Source organism: Bombus pascuorum, chromosome 15 (genome assembly GCF_905332965.1).
Source record: "Bombus pascuorum chromosome 15, iyBomPasc1.1, whole genome shotgun sequence".
In the NCBI taxonomy this organism is placed as follows: Eukaryota; Metazoa; Arthropoda; class Insecta; order Hymenoptera; family Apidae; genus Bombus; species Bombus pascuorum.
Genome location: NC_083502.1, coordinates 6,805,857 through 6,832,633, shown reverse-complemented (window position 1 = coordinate 6,832,633; position 26,777 = coordinate 6,805,857). Strand labels below are relative to the sequence as shown.

Genomic DNA, 26,777 nt, shown 5'->3' with positions numbered 1-26,777 from the left:
TTCGCGCTACGGATTCCCCTTGGTGAATTCTTCCGCGAAGGGGGGCGCTCGTTACGGAGCCGGGCGTAAGCCAAGCCAAAAAAGGCGAGCCCCGCACGAAATTCTCCTGGACGGATTCAAAACACGCTCGTGCTTCGTTTCTCCGGCGAAACTTTATTAACGCCGACTGCGGGGGTGAGCACGGTTCCATAAATCCCTACCATCGAACCCCTCGGGCCTGCTTCTGTATATTTTAAAGCCAAAACCGTTCGTTCGCTATTGATTAGCATTCTTTGCTCCGGTCTTTTGTTTAGCGCTGTTTGTTCATGCAAATCGACCCTAGTGTACCGGAGACTCTTCCATAGATTCGGACGCTATGCAAATGGAAAATATCAGGACATGTTCCACTTTTAGTGATAAATTGTCAACGTGTAATGTGGGTCATGATGTGGCGAGGCCGTGAATTAATCTGTGAAGTATTGTCACTGACTGATGTATTAGGGTCGTACACCGCGCTTTGTTCAGGCTTCCAACAGTAAGAAAAAACTGGTAACTGATTTCCATTTACAGATAGAGACACCGTAAGCATTAATTACCGTTTGAGCGAATCGAAAAGGCAGCAAAAATTAGATTCCCAGTTCCAAACACGTGCTTTGAACTCTGATCTTTAATTTAGCGTTATTGGACCTCTGATGATGGACCTATAGCAATGGATCATAGATTTTTGCTCTGTATTCTATGGATCCTGTGTTTATAGACATTTTTTATAGACATTGAAAAGGAGATAATGGAGCTGAGTAGTCATTCGCTTTGCGTTTGTTAGAATTATATCTATGCCGGAAAATAGCAGATTTCCAGTGGCAATTACACCGATTCTACCAAATGCCAGAGTCGGTAGAAAAATTGGTGCGGTACAACGCAAGAAAGAGTCCCACAATGCAACCAGTAACAATCCCTAGAGTCCTCCGTAATCACGCATGAAGCATCGTTTAGATCTTTTAAAGCCGGCGCCTAGTTTTTCAAAAGGAATCCCACATGGTACCCTGCTCGTGTTGAGGAATCCAAATAAATTTTTGCAGCGGGTAGCACCGTCCGCATCGCCGCTTTAGTAAAACCAGTACGAATAATCGTAGCGTCGCATCCAAGCGACCCCAGGGTCTACGAAGGACAAGAATACGATTTTATCTGTTTCAGGGGAGATTAAGTTCAGTGATGGGATCAAGTTCAATGTGTCTCTTTACCAATCTGGCAGAATCTTTTCTATCGTACTTATACAGAGTTTGACACTCAAACGAGCTGAAAATAACAATCTCCTTAAATAATAAAACTGCTGCATAGTATTTCACACTTACGGATGTCGATATTCTTATTGCACGTTAACTTTTCAAAGTAAATTACGTCGTATGGCAAGAATGGAAGGTCCTTAGTCCTCCCATTTGTAACGTTGGAATAATAACGTTTCTGTTAAACGTGTCCACGTACTTGCGAGCGGTAGTGTACACGCTTAAGCCCATCGCTAGTCACGTTAGCAAGCAGCAACGCTCGTCAAGTCGATGTCGCTCCAATTTGTCAGCGTCTCTCCGACCAACGAACGATTCTCCAACGAGCGAACTCCTTCCCTTGACGAAACTGTGACAGCAGTTCTCCCCCAGTTTTTCCAGGGGAACGTAATGAACCGCATTTTCGCGGCGACGCGGTGTCACGGCGTCAAAGAGTGGGTTGGGGGAGCGGAAAGAAGCAGGAAGAAATGGTCAGGGCTTTGTCAAGCGAGCCGATGGCAAGAATTCTCGCGCCATCCCACTTTTCACAGCAGCCAGGAATTTCGTGAACGTCTAATGGCGGCTCGTGGCGACGTTCCAGACTGATAATTCGTTTAATTACTGCCGAAGAAATTCCGGTCGTTAAGGGGGACGATTGTACTCTCGGACTCGCTGTAACGACAGCGGAATACTATGCTGGTTCGAAGGATTTATGATACATCCTGAAGGCCTGGTGAAATAAGCTCAACTGTAAATTTGCAAATGGCTTGCGATGAAAATATTTTCGCGCATCTTTGCATCCACGCTCCAATCGTAATTAGTAGTCCGAGTATTTAATTTTTCTCCTGGTTCGCGACGCTGCTCGGATATCCAGCATTCCGTTCGTTTATACGCTTTGGTAATATCATCCGTTTGACTGACTTTCACGTATCGTTACTCCAAATCGCAAGTCCAAAGTGTCCAGACACCTATATCCCCCGTTCTCCCTAAAACTTTCAGTCAGATAAACCTCTCGACGTATGACTTTCCAAGCCGGATACATCTCACCATACAATTTCCTTCCAATCCAAGTTCGCGAACTTGCCACTGTATAACGGCTATCCAGGAACTGCTTCTTGGCTGTTGAATCAGGGACGTAGCCGTTATTAAAAAAGGACTACGTGTCTAGCATTTTTGGCCGTTCTTCAAGCCCACAAAGTTTCATCGAAATCGGAGCCTGACTGTCTGCGCTTCTGTCTCCGCAAGACATTTCTCGGTTTGATGCACAAATCAGGATTAATGACCTTTATTCCCGAAATACGCTTAAGGCTCGCCGAAATCCCAGAGTTTCTGGTACATCTGACTTGACGTCTTGTTCGAAGACGTTAATTAATGCTTGGCAACATGGCGGTCTCTTTATCGGCTTTACTATCCTAACTATTTCCATACTAAATGCCAGCAAAATACATGTTCCACCTCCATAGAAACCATTCACCGATATATCTTCTCGCTTTCTCGGTATATTCGCGCGTTCCAGAACAAAGGAATTCCACCTGGCGTTAGCAACTGTAGAATCAGTCGATCGATTAAAAACTCGTCTTTCGATCCAGGATAATTAACGATGTTATGAATATGAAATATATTTTATTATTTTGTATATATTTATTATTTTATTATATAACCCCCCTCCTTCCCAAATCCCAAATCCATTGTATCGTCCTATGGTTAAACAAAGAGAATTTGGTTTTCATGGAGGTTCCACGAACGATACAGAAGAATATGATATCGAAAACTTACAGGAGCGTTATAATTTCCAATTAGTCGAGACATAATTGAGGATTTTCATTAATCTACATCAATTATTCCGTTTATATCAATTGAAAACTTGATATTAATTAAATACCTGTGCATATTAATTCAATTCACCCTCTTTATTGATTAATATTGTATTCAGCATATACACAATACCTTTTACCCCTTCCATGGCATCTCTGCGATACAATCTCAAGTAGAATTCATCGACATGCTGTCAACTGTTCACCATTCGTCGCCATTGTTTCAAAGTCACTCGAAAATCCATATAGTTGCGACGTATTATCGAGATAACGTTAATTAACGATCCAGGAAAAGTGTCTTAATTACGACGTAATTAAGTTCGTTGTCGCGCTGTTCATCCGCTTACCGATAGATCCGATGATCCATAACCTAGGGGAATGAATGTTCATACTCGCTATACGCTAGTAGCACTCTCACAGCGAGCCTCACTCACAAGCGACGTAAATATTTTACTAATTCACCGCACTCAAATAAATCTTGGCTAGCTACAGGAATAACGTTGACCCATATTTGTAGATCCTTTCGTGTTTCTACGTCCTGTATACCGAAATTTATCCTGCGAATAGGTTACGTTGCCTGGGCGTGTTCGCATTTGTGCCTCCTAGTTTCTAACGCGCAATTTTTATTTCACTCGCGATGTACGAGTCTTTGAAAAATTAATTCGTCTTTTGTTTAACATCGCGCGTCGTCACATTGCAAAATCAAGGATAAATTGATATTTACCAATACCACCGACTGCAACTTCTCGCGTAGAAAATTTTAATTTTACTTCGCTAATTGTATCTCAAAATCAGCATTCCACACACGTATCACAAACCACCAGGGAAACTTCAACTTCACGGTTTGCAGAAATACGGCATAAAGCTGGAGCTTGAAAAAAATATCGACCTTCGGAATTTCCGATCAATAGCATCGTAATTTTGCTATGTAGTTCTAATGAAAAAAAAAGAAATAATAAAAAATAGAAAAATGGAGGATGGCGCGTAATTCGATGGAGGAGCAGGACCGCGTGATCGCGTATTTTTACTTGGCGCGAATCCATTCTTCGAGCGGAATTTTGCGAGAGGGAGGTCCGCGCGCACGTGTCGCGGCACAATTCTCGCGAAATGACATTTCGACAATGAATGCTTGTAAACGAGTGCAACGGCGGCCCGTAATTCGTGCGTGGGATAAAATTCCTCGCCCGCTTGTCGCTCGGCTTTGTTAATGCAACTTCCACCCCTTGTGCACGCGCGCGCACGTGCTGCTGTTAGTTATCGATACTGTCGTATTTCCTTGTCGTCGCCGAGAATTGTTCCGCATGAAAAATGTACTTGTTCACGTCGCGGATTAGCGCAACAAAATTTTATATTTTATAATTCGCACGTACATTCGTGAAATACGATTTTCCCCTTGTTTGGTAGATTTTCAGCAGATTTTCTATAGTATTTGTCAGATTTTGCTAGATTTATCGTGTTACATATGAATTCGAATACTTGGACAAATTTATTTGCCGATGAAATTTGATACAAGCGAAATAACGTTCGATCTCTGCTCGGGCGGCAAATTCAAATCGTCGAACCCAAAATCGATCAGCTTAAAAAGTAAAACAATTCAAATTTAGAACCAGGAAATTATATATAATTATATATTTATAATCGACAGTTGTAAAGTATTCTAACTGAGAAACGAAGACGATCGTGTCCGACTCAGGAAATGGCGGAATAAAAATACTTTGCAACACGAAGCTGATGAAAACGAAGAAAGTTTCGGACACAGGGGATAAACTGTTGCGATAGATCGAGAGAAATGAAATTGTCGGCAGTTATCGGGGCCAACTGCCAGCTATAATAATCGATCTCGGTACAGTCAGGTCTTCAATCGAATTCGAGTGTTTCGCTATGGAAGCACGAAAACAATGACAACGAAGTATTGTGCCATCGTCGTATCGATGTTTCATCGATCGTATTAACTGTTTCCAACGAGAAAATTTTTCCCTCTCTTCTGGTACAAAGTTTCCAAACTTTTCCACAAAAATAGAATTAATTTTTCCAAAAAAAAAAAAAAAAAAAAAATGTTTCTCACTGAATCGAAGTTCAATTGGATAATCGTGTTATTTCGATGGTGTTCCATAAATGGTCCGATTTAATGTCTAAATTGTATATTGAAAACATTGACCAATCTGAGGAAGAATAAAATCATCAATCTGTTATAACGAATGTACTGCTGATAACTTGTTGATTGGGCATGGCGTGTTTATTAAATTTAATATAGCTAATTATTGGTTAATTAAGTAGCGTCAAATTTGCTGTGTGCGATGACAATAATTGACGTATTCGTGTAATTCCGATCGAAATTTAAACGACGAGCGAAACTTTTGTCCCGCACAAAGTATGAAATAAAACCAAATGAAATATCGTGAAATTAAGCAACCTAAATCTAATCCAAGTCCAACGATATCTATGGAGGATTAGTTTGAAGAATTATATATAACCACGAAGGTCAAGTAAAATCAATCGAACCTTCAGAAATGGGAAGTATACCGTTGCTTTGAAAAATCACGAGAAAAGGAAATTCAGCCACATGTATGTGACCATCTTTTTAAATCTGCCAACTCAAACCGATCACGATGTAAAATTCTGAAAATCAAATTCCCCTGTCATCAAACAAAGCCAAGATCCTCGCGAGGAATGTACACGAAAGAAGAGACGAGTCTTGAGAGAGTAGAGTCTATGTTTCAATGAGGAAATTAAGACGAGGCTCTTACCTGTGCCGAACCACAAAGAAGCCACAGGGAGCTCGAGTGGCCTTTCATACGGCCAGAAAAATGGCGAGCATCGTCTCTTTGGAAGAAAGGGAGGCGCGGACGGAACTGTCGTCGAAAGGGTTGACCCAAATGCACAATAGCGAAGAAAAAGACGACGAAGAAGTTGAAGTCACGTGTTGGACGCGCCGATACCTGGGTGGATCGGTCCTCGCTTGATCTTGCTGGGGGATGAAGAGGCAGAGTGGTGTGTAGGGCTCTTGAGAGCCAGCCGGTATCGTTTTTACGCGGGTCGTGGTAGGCTGACAAAAAGCCATTGTTGCGTTGACTTTAAGTTTTCACGGCGACGGTCCGCCTCTTCCCTTCGTGCTCCTTCTTTTTTCGAGCCGCGACGTGACGTGAATGCAGCCCTTTGTGCCCAAGTTTGACGGATCAATCAGCGGCCACGCTCCGCGACGTTTAGCCCCTGTTTCAGTTACGTGTCACGATAAGCAGAACAAATCGCTATCGACCCTCGGCCTACGATACCAAAATTTTGAATAGCCCGAAATACAGATAGTTCCTCGTCCAGTAGAATCTCCACTCGCACTTAATTCGTACAATCTGTTCGCACTAACTTCTGGATCTGATCCAAGATCGACGATATTTCAAGTGCCACTCGTACAACCTAAAATAAACTTTCATTGCCGGTCGAGACGCTTAATGAAAGAAGATACGAGAAGCGAACGATCATTCCAATTTCTCCGTTTATGTGATCATTCTCCTTCTCGTGTCTCTTTTTACGTGTATCATTCTAAAGTTAATATCGCGAACCACGAGCGTAGATTTTCGAAGCTAGGGTCTTTGAATCTTGTGGCTGATCGACGAGGAATTTTGGTTAAATTTCGTGATATCGGTTATTTGCATATAATCGTGGCGGTAGTATCTTATAAAGCTGGTGGATGGAAGTGGATTCGATCGGTGGACAGTCGATGCACCTGTGTACGCATGCATACATGTGCATAACGTAATGGCGCATATTGTATGCAACCAGGGGGCAATAGTGTGCTTCCGGCAACGCACGTCCTCTCTCTCACGTGGATACGTGAAAGTGCTGCCTGATTTGCATGTATGCGTGCATATATCTTGAATATCGTACACGAAGATGCATAAACATCACGCGGCCGAATCGCGGATGAGGAGGTTTAAACGGGTCGTTGAACCGCGAACGTGTTTTTAATCGCGTGTGCGAGACTCCGTGTATAATGCGAATATGCTAGCTTATGAATAAGTTTTTCATTTAGGAAATTTGGCAACCAGCTTCAAATCCAATCTAAAATTAAACAACATTTTGTCGTATATAATTAAGCGACGCAATTTTTCTCATCTACTCCTATCAAGCTTTATATGTTCAAATTATTCGAGAAGAAAGTACGCGTAGGGAATGGTGGTTCGTGAAAGAAATTGTTTTCAATATTTAAGATCATTTAAAACGATCGGAAAAATAATATCACGTGGATATAACGGTATGATACGTTAGAGTATAGAAAAAGAGTGTTGCGATCGTCGTTAGAATCGGTAACCCCGGGTGCGGACGCCTTCGGCAAAAATTATAAAATCCTCTTCCATCGGCGACGAACATTTTTCAAACAGTCGTAAATCCACTTGGAAATCGATCTGATCGCGCTGAGCCAATATCCATCGGAATTCCGTCGAAATGAAATTTCAATCTGTCGAGAGAGTGTCCAAACAGTCCCGATACAACTCTCGGGGCTTCCACGTCGACAGGAGACGTTCTCGCGTCTATTTCTGGCTTCCATTCTCGTCTGTCGGACGAGAGACACACGAATATGCGTAATGCTATTCTCTTTTCGCTTGCCCGTGCCTGAAATATGCATGGCAGACGCTTGTGTGACCGGCAGCAAAGAGATTCGAATATTTCTGTTTCAATTTCGAGATCCCTCGATCAATCTCCGCCGACCGTTGACATGCGGTTAGCAGAAAGAGGGGAAAAAAAGCAATGGCATCGTGTGGATGGTAATGACGGCCACGTGCCTCCACATTCGGCTTTCCCTGCTTTCTCGACATAACGAGGTCGTAAAATCGGACAACCGTCAAACTTTACATGTTTCGAGACATTTAAACGGGAGAATTGACAGAAGTCTGAAATAATTGAGACCAGAAACCTCGGTCTATGCGTGTGTGAGAGCCACGTAGTATATATAGCTTTTGGTCATCGAATTGGGACAGCCCAAAATCGTCAACGTTTCTCAGTTTCTTTTTATTTTTATTTCAGAGATAGGAAAATTATAATTTTAGTTGTAAAATGTAATTTTGAGAGTAAACGGAAAGAAGAGAAATTGTGTTCTAATTTCATGGAAACAGAATGTTTAAGCGCAAAGGGCGTGGCTCGAAAGATAGCAGCAGTGTTAATTTAATTCGATGGGAATTAAAATCGAATTGATGGACGGCGTGTCATCGATAATTTGATCGATGAAAAATTAGAACGTGAACGCATTTCGTGTCAGCGATTCGTCATAAATTATTGGCTTATTGTCGGATGGTGCACAGCCTGGCTAATTAATTAGTTATTACACGGACGATAATCGAATAATCGGCTTCGCATTAAAGGCTAGCAACAACTGGCGAAATACTTCGAAATTTGTTATTTAATCGGCCATAGGAGTATTCCCCTCGCATCGGTTATTCTACGTATATCGAAAATATCGATTATATAGAGGTGCGTATGAAAAATATCGTACAAGCGAGCAATATGAGCGAAAAATGTAGCATATAATTTTTTCGTTCGCGACAGTTTTCTGAAATTATTGTTACGCGATATTCAAATGAAACTCGAACGACCAACTTTGGTACGAAATATTTCTTTGCCAGCCCATTGTATTAAAATCAGCTTAAACTTGATGGCAACAGAGGCGCACTTTGTATGGTAAAGCAAAGGAACTTAGGAATATAATTCCATTGATGGAATAAAATCAGCGGTGAAAAAAGGGGGTTGAATATCGGCGAAATAAAGACAGTTCGCGCATGGCCGTCCAGCATGAAGAGAAGTTGTTTATCTGGACGATTTAATTAAGCTTGGCGCTAATTCGATGGACGTGCCCCGAGCAACTAACGAATTACGGTTGCATCTGCGCGCCGGATTAGTAGGCACGTCGTGCACACCGTTCCCACCGACTAAGGAGCGTGTATCGTGTGCATGAATATGCTAGTAATTAACCGCAATTGTACAGACAACCCTCAAAACGCGCCGCGGACGCAACTAGCGCCACCAGACCGCTTTATCTGCCCAGTGTCGCATTTGGTCAGCCCATTTACGATTCTGTCCACCATGTCTGCTGATTCTTCTTCTGATAACGTTCGTTTCTCGCGAGTAGTCGAATAGTTTAGGAGAGAAACACTTGGATAGATCATTTTCGATCGTATTTGTCATTCGTCGATGGAATAACGGCGCAGTCGCATATGTGCAAATTTTAAGTTTCATACGTACGTGCGTCATCGATGTGCGAGAACAGTTTCTAATTTTTAAACAAAATTTACGTATCTGCGAAAAAGCGGTGGACTCGTGGATAAATTGCGACCATGTTATTTCTGACTAATTGAAATTTAGAAGTAAATCGAGAACGTGAATAATCGTTTCAATCTCGGTATCAACTAAAAGTACGGTTGTCCGGAGAATCGTGTTCGATCAGATGAAATGTATATAGGAAACGATCACGCAAGTATCATTGTGTTCTTGTATCTTAACTGGCAGATCCTCTGGGATTCCGTCCTGATGTTCACGCCATCCATCTTACGTAAATACAAACGCTGTGTGCACACAACGTCACGGATATTGATTGAATGTGATCCCTTTATGGTACGTTTGTCAAATACAGTTTCGACCCTTCTACTTTTTAGATCAATAACCTCAGTTCCTAACTCCCTGCAGCTATTGAAAGCCGAGATACTCGCGAGTCGACATTCCATAGACAATAGAGCATTACTTTACGCATTTACGTTTGTTCCTTTGCACCGATGAATTTACGATTAGAATTTTTTAAATTTGTTCTCATATTAAATATAATTATTATTAAATTATTATATTATTAAATATTATATTATTATTATATTATTAAATATTATTATATTATTATTATATTATTATTATATTATTAAATATTATTATATTATTATTGTATTATTAAATATTATTATATTATTATATTATTATTATATTATTAAATATAATTATTAAACAAATTCTTATTTCGTCACTTTACATTTTATTTATTTTAACCCAGATTTCGTCGCACATAAATCTTTCGAAATTCGACAATATGCAATTAATAATTTAAATGTGTGAAAAAATCCAGTCATGTAACAAGAGACAATTAACGACTGAATCTAACGGAAAGCATCGAGAAGAGTCATCTCTATTATTCTATTTAAATTACTCCTCTCGGTTAATGGAATCCTCTGGCAGCTGGAAGCTTAAGAGCATCGACGAATTCATCCTGCTCTCCTAGCACGAGCTGGTATTATTACAAGCTGTTTATATTTATCCCGCCACACCGGGGCCGTGATAAGCCGCAAACTGGAATTCTCCTTTTGTTTACGTTCGCGGAAAGTGTGACCAACCAGCAAGTTCTCAGATTAATACGCGATCTCTATCAACTCCACCTCCGCAGCATCGTCATTAAGCTCGGATCACGCGAGGACTCTTTGAAGCCGTACTTATTATTCATAAATTCGGCTGAAAAGCCAGCTAGGTTTTCATCGAAAGGAGGAACCTATAGGAACAGGACCATAGGTCTCCTTCTCTTACGATTACACACGATAGTCGATAATAATAGTCTTTGCAAAAATTCTGTTGCGAGCTTTTCTTTAATCAGTAAGCGTTAGAATTAAGAATTGTCGAATACTGTTTATTACTGGTTACTAAAAAAAGTGTTTATACGAGGATTTGTTTCATCTACTGAAAAGCGGAATGTTTAGTATTTATGGTATTTTTGCATACTACGTGCATCCTGTAGATTTTTACATTTTTACATTTTCCATATACGCCACGAACGCTTGGACCACAGCCCATGAACCATCTCATCGCTGACCAATAGCAAACACGTCCCCTTGGTGTTGAATCTAATAAAATACGGCCAGTCTTCAGACCAGACAGCATTCCGTCAATTCAACAGACGATGAAGCATTCCGACAAAATAATCCGGCTGGATAAACGAGTGTGGGCATCCAGACGCGGAAAAGGGGGGCGGAACAATCCTCGAAATCGTTCCTTCAAAGGCTGACGATCCGCTCACATTCCGCGTTTCATTACGCCATGGAAACTCCATGAAACAGTTTGGCGGGGGAGAAGGGGGGTAGAATCGCCGCGGAATCCGTGAGCAACTCAACGGATTTTCAGCGAGGCAAACTGAATCAAATAACAGTTATCCTTCGTTATTTCTGACCTGGTATACGAGAATCACCGGAGAAAAACACGGTAAAAATGTTTTTATCGATTTCCCAATTTTTATTTTATCTTACGGTTAAATGGGAGAACTTTAGTTTGGCGTGTTTAAAAATAAAGGTAGCTTGTTAAAGACGAAGATGAAAGTTTCTTAAAGATAGCTGATAAATTGTGCAAGGCTTGTGAAAGCTAAAGTATAATTGTTAAGGTATTGTTTGAAAAGTTCGACGAGGATGAAAAACGCGTATTTAACGCTAGAATTTCCAGTTACGTTATTATATTAGCGGATTGGCGATATACAGTACTATTGCTTCAAGGCCAAATGATGATCACGGAAGAGTGAAACTTCAGGTCAGGTGTCGGACTACGGTTCCCTCGTTAGCGGGCTGGTCGCCATTGTTGTAACCATGTAACAGGCAGGCACGTTGCATGCAGCCTGCCAGGGCAAATATCGTCGTGTCCCGTGTAACTGTACGTGGAACAAGGCGATATTATCGTGGTAACGACCGTGATAACAAGGGCCGCAAGTTTTTTCCCGCTTAATGCAGCCCTCGACAGTGCTGCCCTCTCATTGACGAACCAACTCGCTCTGTTCAGCTCTGAGATCCTTTGCGCTGCTTTATTTGCATTTTCTTTAGTTAGCTTTTTAATTATTTACCCGTACCGGGAAGATCGCGAGCAAGGTTCGACTACGAAGGCGAGAATGATAATACATCGGCATAATTATTGGGCTGCGATTGTATTATTCGTTTTATGGGTATATGACGAGACTAGGGACTTTCATTAATGGGGTTAGGTTTCGTAAAGATACTTTTTCAATTTTTTTTAATCATCTTTCAGGGTTCATAAAAGATATAACTTAGAAAAAAGAACGAAGCTGGTACCCCGCTGGGGGTAACCGCCCACATGCTATATTATTTTTTATTTATATTTTTTTTCTTCACCAACAAGATATAACACTTTACCAAATGTCCGCAAGGACAAATTGTAAAATAACCAAAATAAAATAAAAAAAAAAAAAAATCTTTCAGGGTCTCGCTTTCGTCGATTGTTTAGATTTGTCAGTTCTTTCCGTTTTATTTACTCGGTATATGTTATGTTAACATATTTAATTTCCTGTATATAGAACTTATTAACTGCATATAGAAATATTAACCGTCTGCCGTATGCTTTCACGATATTAATAATCTTAACTCCCTTGCAATTACACTCGTTTCTCATTTGCAGCAAAATAACTTCCATATACATGAACCCAACAATCAAAAAGCAATTGCTCTAAACCTCCAAAAACCACCTAAAATTCCTCCGAGAGCTGGGAGGATGAGAGTGAGAGCAGCAGCCTTTCCATTCGTATTAACCCAGAAAACAGGTGCTCGAACCGCGACTCATTAAAATTTAAATCCAACCCCACGTATGTAGGATACAGTGGTGAGAAAGATAGAGAGTAGTCGTGGCGGCAGCTTGTGGCGAATTTTCACTAACAATAAGTGTCGCCGGAAAAGGGGTGGTTTCTGGCTGGTGTCGACAACCCCTGACACACAGTTTCAGCGTCGTCCTACCACCACATTCAGTGAGTCGACGTAAATGACGATGGCATCGATCTGCCATTTGTCTCGGTCTCGTCGGGGCAACGTTATTTTCTAGCGGGCCTCCGTGTCTTACGTCTGCCTCGACCATTTGCTGGGAATTCGGCCCGCGTCACGTGATGCGTGCTGGTATGCGACGTGGACGTTTCCACAAAGGTGGCCGACGAGAAACGCGACCATGGGAAACGCGTTCCTGACACCTGACGACGAATGCACGTCGTGCTTGCTTATGTTAAGCCTCTGTATAGCGGCACGATGCCCAGCTGGACACGCCGCTTTTCGTGAATGGGCATCGCGTGAATCGACGACGGCATGAATTCGGGCTTTTTGTGGGAATACAAGAGGATTGTGGGAAGGAATTGGACGGGGATGAGGAGGTATGCGAACGAAATTTATCGGCGAATTATCGATTGAATGTTCAGTCATTCGAATGCAGTGATTTGAGATTGATGGTTTTCATAGGTTAGGATATTGTAGGGAAATAATCCTGAAAGTTTATGCAATTTTTATTGACACGATACAAATTTAGATTGTCGATTTGTTGTAAAATTGTCGATGGGTTGTAAAATAGTAGACGAGTAATCGTGAAAGTCTACGTTATTTTTTTATTGGCGAAGGACGAACTTGGGATCGAAAGTTGAAGCTCGATGGAAAAGAATCGTAGCGAAGGATCTAGATAGGTTAGGTTGGTGAACGAAATTTGCGCGTATTATTGATTCATGTTTTAGTACGATGGCGTGGTTAAAGCAATTTATTTACAACGAATCGGACTTCTGATTTGTTAACATTGTTAATAAATAATAAACATGCATAACGAACCGAATCAGAGTTCCCTTGGAAATAAATTCTAACCTCAAAAAGTTGCTCGCGATGAATCGCCTGTGTGATTTGTTGACTTTATTCCAACGAGTATATTGAAACGTAGCAACGTCGCTATCGATCAAAAGAGCACGCGTTTTCGAGATTCGCCCCATTAAAGTTGGAGTACCTCGTGGATTATGCGCGCCCCAGCCATACACCGCGTATCGATGTACGAGCATATTGAATTCGTCGGGACACGACGAGAACGGTCGCGTTTGCATGAAACTCATCAAGAAAACTCCGTATCGCTGAAATCACAAGGAAACGTCCTGGTTGCTATAGAGCCGACCCCATTGTGGCAACCGGATTGGTTTGTAGGTGGATACGATACGCCAGATAGAAACGAGGCAACGTGACCATAACACACTGTCTTTTCCATTTGCGTTATGCTTATATTCTAGTCTTTACACGGTACCTAACGAACCACAACTTCTATTAAATTTTCCACTACGAATTGTCCTTTATGACATATGTGAAAACACTGGAATTATTGTCGCACGAATTATCATGTAATATTGGAAATTTTGTGTATTTATAGAAAGATAAGATTCAACTTAATTCAAAATGAAATTCTAATCTTGAATTCTCGTAATTCGGATTACGATATGAAAGTTTGAGTAATTTCTTTCAACAAAGTTTCAACAGGTTATTTTACCCAATCCAAAGCTAACGTTCAAATCTCTATAGCTCAGACTACAATTTACAATTTTGCTGATTTCTATCAGCGGATTTGAAGATGTCATCCTAACCTTCAAGCAACACGTATATACGTATGGCGAATGTAAAAATATTTTTTAAATAAAAGAGGATTAATTTACGCTCTTTTCGTACACGAAACGAGATGATAATTTCCCAACCTGCCTAAAATCTCCAGTTTCAAGCTACATTTCTCCATCCAACGGTCCAAATTCTCTGAAAACACCTACACCTAGCGCATCGCAACACCCAGACCCATGTACAGAAGTCGACAGAAGTCCACAGAGGCATCAAATTACACCAAGCATCGCGTGTCCACGCGGTCTGTCGCGCGAGCAGAGAAGCCGTTCTTTGAGGCCCCTGATTATCGATAATATTTCATCAGAGAGGTGGGCCGGCGTTCTATCAAAGGCCTGGATGAGCAAGCAAAGAGGAGGCCTAGGTAAATGAGCTTTCCCGGAAATCTCGCGGATTCGATCCATAAATAAGTCCGCAGGAGCTTATCCGCGCGATCTACGCCGGAACTTGTAACCCTAAAATAGTAGAGGAATGGCCGCTCGTCACGAAGTCTCGCGAGCTCAGGGAGCTTAGTTGCTCCTTGCGGTTTTACGTATATGTACACGCGTTCCTAGTACGTACTGCGAGCGATGGAACCGCCGCGATATAATCGATCCGGTGTACGAGAGATGAGAGGGCAACGAGCGTTGTTACGACACGGCTCGGGAATCTTGATAGACTTTGAGGAGAGGATAATGCAGGTACGAGAGTTAGTTTCCAGGTTTATTTGTTACGAGTTGTACGAGTTTCGAGGGCCAGATATGTGCGGGTTCAGTTTTTGAGGTTAGGAGTAATAGAGGAATATGTAGCAACCCAAGCATAAATATGGTAATTTTCTCCTAATCTCCTCGCTGTAAGGAGAAAACCATTCTAACGAGGCAAACAACTGGGGGAAAAATTATAGATGGATTATTAAACTGTACAAATTATTCTTCGTAGAATACACACCTGACGAATGAAATATCGTCTCAATAAAAATCGCTGGGTGGCCGAGATAAAACCGACGTCCGCGAAAAATATTTGCCAGTCCATCGGTTTGATCGTCCTCGGTATTGGACCACAGATTTTTTGTTGTTGTTGCATACATCCCGATGTGTGTATTACCGTGTATGCGTGCGTGTTACTGTGTACGCGTGCGTATATTTTTCTATATGCAAAATAACGTCCGGTATATTTGTCCTGGGGCGCGTTACACGCAGCGTCTGTTCAATTGGCCCTTCTCCCGTGTAGCGAGCTTTAAAAACCGATCGACGCTCCACCGACACCTGTCAGACAGAAAATAACTCTTGTCATCGTCGCGATCGACGGGGCTCGCGGGCTAACTGCAAAATTGTCGCGCTACACGTGGACGACATCAAAGCCCCGCGACCTCGTCGACGAATGTTTCTTTGATCGCGAGTCTGGAAATTGAAATTGTCGATATACTTCTCTTTTTTACTTTTTTCTTCTCTCTTTTTTTTTGGAACGAGAGGGGGAGGGGAGAAGCGATACAGGATGCTGCGTCTTTGATTAGGGGCTTGGTAGTTTCCAAATTTGTTTCGAAGCGAGTTTCGGTACTAAAAGTGTGGTCTAGTTATTTTTCTCGGTGTATTTGGCAGCATTTAAAGGTTCAGATTTAGAAACAGCGAGTCGATGAGTATTCTAGCCAGTTTTCTGCACGTAGTTAGGTATATTGGGAGTTTGAGGTGAATATCGAATCGACAAATCGAAACTGTGATCTATTAGTGATTTTTCTCTGTGTGTTCGGGATTCTACAGCGGGAAATATCGAGCTTCTGGAAATTGAAACCATATTCCACGCTTCTTTCTATATTCCAAAAGCTCGGAGCTCTGAATTAAACAAGAATCAGAACATTCCCCAAAGTTCGTACATTAAATCTATCAATTAATTTTTAATTATCAAGATTAAAACTACAATACGATAGCTATACACCGTAAGTTAAAGTTTCTTTATACTGTCAGACTTTTATGAATTTTTAAGATTATTCGATAAGAGCTAAGCGGCGGGAACATACCGGCAACGTATGGGCGTGAAATTCCCTAGGACACATAAATTGGGCTCGTAAAAGCTCCGGTGTAGAAATTTTGTATCTGACCGTTATTCAATTATCTGATTTCCCTTTAAGACACCTACGTTCGGCTCGTTCGCAGTTTAACGGCTCGCAATACCGATTCCTGTACCCCTACCACCCTTGCTTGCTCATCGCCCGACGCAGAATCGTAAAACCGGTCATATCGAGCGTCGTAAAAGCCATCGAGGTTCGGCTCTGAAAGGGGCAAATTACAGTCGCCGCGAAAATGAAAGTAAAAGGGAGCTGAGAACGACTCTGGGAAAAATTCTTTTCCCCTTTCATCTTTGCTCTTCATTACCGAGTGTCTTTATTACTCTCCAGCTCTTTTACTCGACGTGGAAATGTACGAATAAATATAATAAAGGGAAAACCAAGTCGTTTCGGGTATTTCTGTTCCTTTAAAATTTCCTCCATTAAGAGTGTCTCGTAAATGAACTTGCAAGTTAGTCAGGCTCCTGTTAGGTTGGTAATCCGTTGGAAGCTCTTTCAGCTAAAAATATAGAAATTTAATCAGTTGATCGTTTTTTTCCTTTATCTTTGTTTCGTCGAATCATAATTGGTCCTAATGTGCCTTTATAAAATAGTAGAATGCAGATTACCGAGGATATTCGGATGCTAAAACGATGAACAATCGAAAGAGCCGCTTTCTAAGAGCCATTATAATCAAAGTTAATCAACCTATAAATCTATCCTTTATTAATCCTCAAACTGAGATCAGCTCGAACCTGGCGGAAGCATTAAAGCAACAAAAAACTTAAATCCAGGAAAGCAGGAGCTCACACGCACGCGCAAACACAAACCGAAGAGGCCAGGTTTCTTAATCACTGCCTCTAATCGGTCGGAGCCCGGGCTCATCAATCTCTTCGCGCCGCGTCAAAGAGACTGGGAGTTGTATAGTTAATGAGGCCGAAGCGTAACGCTCGCGGGTCCGCCAGGAGCTCTCGTGTCGGCCTTTCAAAGCGAGCCAGGGTGTCTTGTTAATTATTCGACGTTTGCTTTAGTTTAGACCGCGTAATCCGCGCATTATTCAACAGAGAGCCGCGCGTTCGCGGCCCCGGTTATCAATAACATATGACGCGAAGCCCACGGCCGATTTGAAATTATGCGTTTAACGAGGCTTAAATATTGCACGCGTACATATGTCGTAACGCCACGCTCGCTAATCCGCCCGCTGGATTTACGGCAGACTGACTCCCCCCATCCTAATTATGTCGATCGATCGTATTATATCGAATAAAAGCCCCTTCTGTTCCCCAGGTGTGTTTTCCTGATTACGTTACGTCGAAACGATGCTATATCTGTCCACGTGCATTGTTATTTCGCGTGCAATCGCCGTCATCTACAGATCCTTAGTAAAATGCCACGAATCTTTGCGTTGGATTGGACAAGACGCGTTGTGTCGTTTTTCGATGTTAGGACCATAACTGATCATCGAACGGCCGCCAAAATTTTCAACCTTTCGCAGCTTTTTTTAAGTTGAGAGGCACTGCTGTTTCCAGGAGCTCGACGCTTGTCGATGTTCCGCTTATCAATGTTTTAGTGGCGTAACGATCTCTCGTAGCTCTTTCAACAAATTTTCATATTCCAATTAAGAAAATAGAACAAATGACAGGGGATTTGCTCGCAAATAATCGACAGACACGAGCCGCGAAGGACAAAAACACGCGAGTATCAATTTTCTGAAGTATCCAGGTTGAGCTTCGATTTACCAAACAACCTGAACAAAACACTACATCAGCGTATCAACGAGGGTAATAATTAGAACGCGTGTACACCTCACGAGGGGAGGATTCACGTCGATTCTCTGATCACGAGTTGCTTGTATCGAAGAAAGGCTCGTTAATTGAACGCCAGGAGCAACGTCTCGTCGCAGTTGAAAATTAGTCGAGTCTCTCGACCCATCGCTGAACTTCAATGATCCACAAAGAGACTAACTAAACCAGCCTAACGAGAGTTCAGAAAGGACGGAAAATCTGAATTTCCAGCGAGAAACACGTTAACACACTACCTTTAATTTATCATCAAACAATCTTAGAAAGATTCCAGTTCGAAGATAGCAAACTAGCGCCACCTGGATCCAACATGGCCGCTGTTTGCGCTGTTCTGACCCAAATATTGACATACGGGTTTAAAGTAGGTCCTGTAACTGTTTTAGCCGATTTCTGCAGGCGTTATTTATTCGTTCGAGATTCTTAGATCGAAGTAACGATCGAGGTACAAGAAAAAATTTTATACATATCACAGGTATATGAAGTAACCTAAAAATCATTAACGTTAGAAAATGTTCAAACAAATGAAACTTTCTGTATAACATACAGAAGAAAATAAGTTTTGAATATTTCGTAATTTTAAGCGATGTCCGGAAAGTGAAGAAGGATATTTGGAATGTCGAAAGCGTAAAGCAGAAATATCATATCCTTCTTACATTGGAACGTTCACGTTGGTTTCCACGTATCTGTGCTTCGATCGTCCATTCGGTGGCGCAAACAAACTCGCCTAATTTCAAAAACGTGCACACAATTTGGCAAACAGCACGTCCAAACATCAGTGCCGGGGCTCATCAATCGATCCGCTCATCAAAACTCGCTTCCGCGCGCGTGGCTAGCGTCAGCCATTTTAATTCCAACTAATAAAATCGCCTGGAACGTGCTCAACGAAAGTTGTAACGAAATTCCATCCAGTGTTCGTGGGAACAATGTGCATCCTGAGTGTAGTCTGAACGCGACACGCAAGCTTTCATGAATTGCCGATGAACAAAATGGCGGGTGGCACGCATCGACGCACCGTAATGGCGTCTGCGAGACCTTCGACGCGCCCTTTGTCCGTGGAAAATTGTTTCTTCCTCGCGAGAAATCTCTCAAAGCGACGTTAGAAAATAACGCCCAGAAGGAACAATCACTCACGAAGTTCGAGATTCGGCGCCAGCCAAAAACTTTGGCCTGCCGATGACTTTGACTTTGTCATCGGAGAATAAAAAGAACGGCGTTTAAGCTTCGACATATTGGAATTGTCATTTTCAGATAAAACATGATTTTTGTACATCAATGATTTTCCGAGATCTTTTATAATAGTGAAATTTCTAATATTCTTTACCACGTTGTGGTAACTGAATAAACAAATGAACGATTTACAATTGTAGTTAAAATCTGAACCAGTTTCGTTAGATTATAGGTTATGTTTAATTTGTACGAAAATGGATCAGAGAGATTAAAGTGCTATTGTAATTAATTCGTTAGAAGCTATATAAAGAGGAAACATTGAATTTTTAAATACATTAAACGATGTTACAAGAACATTTAACTTCGCTCAGGGACACTTTTATGGAAACTAACATCCGACACTGGGGCCCTTCTTGCATTCAACGGTGCAATTAAGGAGTAACGCTTGTAACTGGTCTTGGCTGCGCTGATTTCCGCTCGTTTCTCGCACTCTGCATGCTTGCCCGGCAACTACTGAACTTGTTCAGGGTGATTTTCCGAGGGATGAGTTGGAAAGAAGGGCAATTTCATCGCAACAGCTTCTAATGGAATAAATCGTAGATTTGCTGATTAGTAACGCGCGGAAGATTGATCGCAGCTAGTATCGATCTTTTAAGTACTTGAAACTTTGTTCAATTATATTGTACACTTTCCTTCTTGAATCAAATATCGGCGTAGAAAAATATTTCTTTGAAAAATATCAACTATTCTCTCATAATAATACCATTAGAGATTGTTAATATTTCTTAGAAAAACTTATTTTTACAGAACTTTATACACGCATTTTTAGTCAAATATTTGTATTGACAAGTTGATCGAAGCTGACAGATTTTTGAAACATCAATTTCTCTTTTACGTATATTATCATATTAATATATTTATTATTAAATAAAAATTAAAAGTGCTAATGAGGTACGCTAATATATTTCATGTAATAATAGGTACACGATATTAATGTATTAATAAATAATTAGACTGAAATTGAATTCATCATCCAAAATGATAAATCCAATAAATAGCCTCGTTACAGTAACGCTGGGCCAGACACGAATTAAGGTTACTAAACAATGATCGAGCGATTTTTAAAATCACTAATAGGCAGAAACAATATCATACGTTATCTTTTATTAGCCTTGCGTTTTAATTATTTTTATCTAAACGTTCTGCATTCCAGCCTACTCGACAAAGACACATTTGTTCGTTGAATGATTTCGCGGTATTCCCGCTACAGAGCTATAAATTATGAGTCTATCTACACACCCTTGAAATCGTGAGCGAACTCAGTCGTCATCGAAGTTTCATGGGCGTCGTATGTCTCGCGCCTGCCTCTATGCATCCGCAACGTCTAGTGATTTTTGTTTCGCGTTCTCTAGTGTGTGTGTACGTGTACGTAGCCTCCTTAAAATAACGCGTGCTGGCTGAAACAACGAGAATGAAAGATGCATATAAATAGTAGTTGTAGTACGTATACAGTCAGCCACAAAACTTTTCGTGCTACTTTTAAAAGGGTCGCTTTTATTTATATAAAACAAGCAAGCAAAAGCATTGGTCAATATATACAGAGACAAAAACATTTTTTTTTCTTGTGTGTGTGTAATTCATACGAAATTTATTACAATGTTAGAGAAACTATATAAATTTTATAAGAAAATTTTACCGTAACGAAATAAAGTCATTATCAATTTTGTATTATTCTTGCGAACGTGTGATAGACATATCCGGATTAATTACTCGAAATTGATTAGAAAAAATCAATAATTTTAAATAAGAAAATTCTGCATTTAGTTAAATGTTAAATGTTTAGTTAAATAAATAAACCACTGTAGGGAATTAATTTTTTGTTGCCCTATAAAGATGGTAAATTAGAATAAATATGAAATAGAAGGTTTGTGTACACGTGAAACTAGGCGAGTCGCTGCTTATCAACGAGTTTTCTTTTTATCAGTGCGAAAAAGGAATTTTTTTCGCTTAAGCACCGCCTCGCGGGGGTGGATTGCTCTTTGAGAAACTTCCGACGGATATTGGGCTGCCGCTGAGAGAAAAGAATAAAATCAACTATGTCCCGGAATTGACCAAAGTTGGACTTTCATAAAATCTCAAGGTTTCTATCGGAATTAGTGTTTTTATGAAAATTACTCGCGTAAGAAACTGAAACACTGACTCCATCACAGAGTATTCCCTGAATTAGAAATGCCAGAGACGTTTTGCTTCTCTGGTGAGAATTTTTATTTCCCGGCCATCTATATAATTAAATTACCAATTGTCGTTTCTACCAGTTCCTTAGCCTTATTCTCGTCTATAGCGCGCCTCTTTTACTACTTTAAAATGTATTCCAAACGAGAATTACTTTGGTAAATACATTGCGGGAAGATGCATTTGAGTTTAATTTATCGCTAAACTTAATCTTAAAAGGTTCATTTTCTTTTTCGAGCACATAATTTACAACAACGTATTCAATGATTTTTAATTAATCCAGCCCCTTTCTTCCAATTTCAGAAGAAACCAATGAACGTTGATCTCTTCGTAACACGATCCTAACCTCAAACATGTTCTCCTGGACGAGCGACTAACCATCCTATGGAACGTAAGTACCAAAGAATATTTTCCAATAGTAATTCAAACCCAAAAGGACTCTCAGAATTTCTTTGAAATTGGACGAATCATACAGTTTAATTTCTCATGAAACATCGCCCATTGTTTCGAAAACGCAGCTAAAGTTTTCCAAACGTTGCGAAACGAACGCTCCTTTTTACCGTGTCACGTGGATCATCCTATTTTCAGCGTGCCGCGAAATTTGAAAAAGCAGAGGAGAAAAATAGGAAAAATGCGTCGTGTAATTGCTTACTCTATCGTTCGCCAGCCACGAAATGCCGAAGCTGTAATTGTTCGGTCTCGTTCTTTTTCTTTTTTTCTTTTTTTTGTGCTGTTCACGAATCAGGTATTACGACAAACAAAGAACCGAGGAGAAAGAAAATGTTCATGAGCGTTTTCAGTGGCACAATGGGGCGGTGCGACTTCTTGAACGATATGAAACTAGGTTAGACCAGGCAAAAGGGCGTACCTGTTTCGCAAATAAATTTCCCTGGCACTTGTTTGTATTATATTTAAACAAATTTCTAGGTGTGCGTCTGTTTAGATGTCATTAACTCTTTAATTATTAAAGGAGACTAGAGTCACAAAAATTAGGAATGCGTTTTATATTAAGGATGACTACGGGGTGTACATGCAAATGGGCGGCTGCAATTTCTTTGAAAATAGTTAGGGTAGGAGAAATTTTGGAAGGACGAAATTAAACGGCGATACATGTATACTTTGCTCAGTTTGTACATTTTTTCTCATTTTAGTCCCTGTTCCTTTCTTTCTATTTTTAAATTGAACGAAACGTTGGGTATTTTTAGGCTACCCTGTATGTATGGATAAGGCGTGTTTTAGAAACGCGAGGTCGCCGCAAATGTATTCCACGCCGCGATTTCGTTTTCGTTGGCCGTGTCTACAAAGTCGCGGCATCACGGAACGTAAATTCTGTCGCGCGATTATCTACATAATGGGCAAGCGTCGCGAGAGTACGGGAAATTTATCGTCCGACTTCCCGATGAAAATTCATATCTTTCCCACCGTTGAAATTTTCCTGGTCCTTTCAACCAAGGAACCAGGCCTTCTTCTTCCCGTCCTTGGTAAATTCTGCATCCTGGTTGCTGCCTTCAAACCTTATTGCCCTATGATTCTTTGTCCTCATCTTGCCTTTCAATTCCATTGCTGTTATTCGGTTCACTTTTCATCCAATTGTGTCCAATTCTTTTCTGTCGTTAAAAACTGTTATACTTATCATTCTAACCTGATATCGCTATGTCGAGAAGGTTTAAGAAATCTTCTTCCGAATTTTTCTATTTCAATTTTGCCTTCTTTTCGATAAATGAAAACACTTTTGTGTAAAATTTCCAAAGCAGGGTCGGTACCTTTTAAATTCACTAATTGATAAATTATCGTGAAAGAGGTGAGCATTTTGGAACGAGAACCTCGTCTAAATATTTTATATTGTTAGGAAGATGATACAGTTACACTGTACATGTGAATGTGTGTGTAAGCGTCAGAGGGCGTCCAGGCCTGAATTGAGACAAAGGACGATTGGCAGTTGTTAAGAAGCATCCAGAAGGGCCAGTTAGCTGTCGAGTGTAGAGAAAGTGCTGAGACACGTGCAAGTGTGAATCGAAGAATAAGTGAGGAATCCTTCTTGTAATAAATATAATATTATTCTAGTATTACACCCCAGTGTATATTTAGTGTTCCTTCAACATTATTTTGGCACCAAAGATCCACATTTCTTACATATATCGTGCTTATTATATCGATAGTTCTTTGTGAATACACTTTGTCTGTCATTATTTAATAGATTTTGTTATTGTGCTTCGGAGAGGGTAAATAAGGATAAAATTAGGTTAACTAATTATTAAACGAACCAGTTGGTGCTAAATTGTAGACCAGATTAGGTTTCCTATTAAGTTAATTATTTACTAATTACAGTGCCATTGATTACCACGGGTAATCCATAATCTGAACCAACACAGCGCATACTTTCTATATGTAATTCTGCAATGACATTCTAGATGGGTCATTCGTATTGAATACACGTGAAGCAATCTAATTAATTATTATCTACGATCAAATTTTGAATCAAACGTTCAAAATGATCAGGAAATATTAATATTACTCCAATTTTTATATTCCCATCTCGCTCTTTTTCCAACAAATATTTCAATGTTTTACTAAAGAATAGTCAAACATTTAAACCAGTTTCCTACTTTGGGTCATTTTATCGCGTAATTATTCTTCTTCTTCGTTCTTATAAATATTCAGCAACGTCAGTAACGTATTCTATTCAGTTCGATGACAATTATGGGGTGTTTAAACAGTTTCAAAATCTGGCGCTAAGGATTTTTCGAAAAACTTCATCCAGCATTGAAGACGAAGAAAACGTGTTTCGTAGATAGACACCCTGTATAACGCATAAGGGATGTAGGTGCGCCCGCGCGCGTATGCACACAGGAAGCCCGAAGGAAATGTCTGGCAGACGCCGGGGAACGTGATATCCGAAGTCACTCACGAATTCATAGGATCCCTTTCTTCTTTGTTTTCCTCCGTGCGGCCGTGTAACTCGCACGCGACCACGCGTACCGATTCGGTAATGTTCCCGAGGATTTCCCGGCAATCTCAGCCCGCTTTCCGCCAAATCTCCCGGCAATGAGCCGCGTGATGTTTTTCTATCCTATCCAACGTCTCATCCTAACCCATTGTTCGTCTCCGCGTTTCCTGGCTGACGGTCAGGAGCTGAATTTTGGATGTTGCCTGGAGCATCGTATTTCTTTCTACCAGCAGCTATCGTTTTATCATTTACTCACGCCGGATTTTCAGCCTGGAATGGATGGGAATAAAGAGTCTTAGGATTTATCGAGGGGGAATTGGGTTTCTGTCGAGAGGAGTTAGAGGTCTCATGTGAGAGTAGGGATTAAGGAGTTAAATGAAGATTGTTATTGATTTTTGTCCAGATTGTGACTACTCAGAGTTCTGTTTAGCTTATGCTTATAGAAAAATATAATTAACTTTTAAATATAGCGAGTCGCAAATATTCTAATGTTAATTTAGCAATGGTAACTATACGACACGAGTTAAGGCCCACGTGGCGCTAGTATCGCGTTATTGGGCAAGCTGAACCCAATCATTGCAGTGGTAAGACATTGGTAAAGAGAATAGCGGTAATCAATGTGGAATTTAATAGTTAACGTTACAGATTGGTTTGTTCTTATTTATCTACTAATTTTCATCCTTATCTTAATTTTATTAAGATTTCTTCCGAGTTCATTTTGAAATAATTGTTCTTTATTGGTTTTACACATAAATGTACGGTGATAATTTGTTGTTATTTTCATGGATAATAGATATTTTTAAAAATCTTGGTGAAAAAGGACATTTTAATCAGAAGGAAAATTACGGTGTACCCTTATTAACGGACAATTCAAGTACCCGACGAAACCTTACCCTCGCTGGCGTTGTATTTCAAATTCAATTTTCCGATTCTCATTAATTTCCGAGCGCTTCAAACGTTCGCCAAGATTAATTTTCTTCGTCGTCGAATCGCAAAACATTTAGCATAACGCACGAGTCTGCCGCTCGTTCTTTAAATTACTAAAACTTCGTTCTTCTTCCAGTGATTGAAAGCACAATTAATTCAAGCTTCGATGCAAAAGTTAGGAAACTGAAAAATCCAAAGCTCGGACAAAAGAGTGTACCAAAGTTGTTTTTCAAGTTGCCCAACTCGAAAACACTTTTAATCCTGAATACTAAAGTACTCACTGGTCGAATCGCTTTGAACCCCATTAACAACGGGAGCGTTACACAGTAGTCAGAACTAACCGGACCAACGTGAGTCCAACGCGCAGCAAAATTTCCCGTAACATTTTATTTTCATCGATCGGAACAAAGAGAATGTCAATAGAGGAGAACCTGCGTACACAGAAGGTAATCCTTGTAAATTCCTGATAGCAGTCGCGTTTCCATCCGATGGCTGGTGCAGTCTAACCGGAAACGAAGAAATTGGGTAGAAGGGAAACTACTGGCTGGTTCTCGTTGCACATATACACCAGGATTTAGGTCAACAATGCGGAAGCCTCGTAGAAATCGCTCCGGGGAATAGACTAGGGTAACCGATTGAAAGTATTCTACTCGATTTGGCCGCGATTCTATGGAATCTCCTGAGCGTGGTAATACAGCCACCTGCTTTACCACCGGTTACGTGTAACAGGATAATCGTCGACCCAGTTCGCGAATGGAACATGATTCACCGTGTGTTCTAGTCGTTGATCTTCCACTGACGATCCTAGTTCCTGAATGGAGGGTAATCGAAATCGTATGGAAGAGTTTCGATTCACTCGAATTTCTAATGGAAGAGCGTTTCTGCCGTTGGCAAGGATCCGGGAAAAGGGAGCTGAAGCTGTATTGTAGTATGCACAACCCGAGTCATAAATATTAGAACAGCTGCTAGTTTCGTATGGAACGTGATAATTAATTTAAAGTATCAAGAAAACGATTAATCTCTGTCAGAATCTTACGTTCGTGCAAGGTTGTATATCATCTATGGGATATTTGAAAATTCGATATTGCAATTTATTGAATCCAGGATACAGATATTTTCATAGAAATATGAAAATTCATCGAGCGTTAAAGTTTCATTATCAAACTAATTTTAGAGAAAAATGAGAAAACAATTAAAATGGTCGTCTCACCGTCTCACGCAATTA

At 40.6% G+C, this 26,777-nt stretch overlaps 1 long non-coding RNA gene across 1 annotated transcript in view; it reads left to right on the top strand.

Annotated features, from left to right (window-relative positions):
• LOC132914449 (uncharacterized) overlaps positions 1-22,064 on the top strand; it is a 98,275-nt gene extending 76,211 nt beyond the window's left edge. The window contains exon 3 of the long non-coding RNA XR_009659593.1: positions 21,982-22,064. This is a non-coding gene — a long non-coding RNA (uncharacterized LOC132914449). The remainder of the gene's footprint in view (positions 1-21,981) is intronic.
• Positions 22,065-26,777: the final 4,713 nt, after the last annotated feature.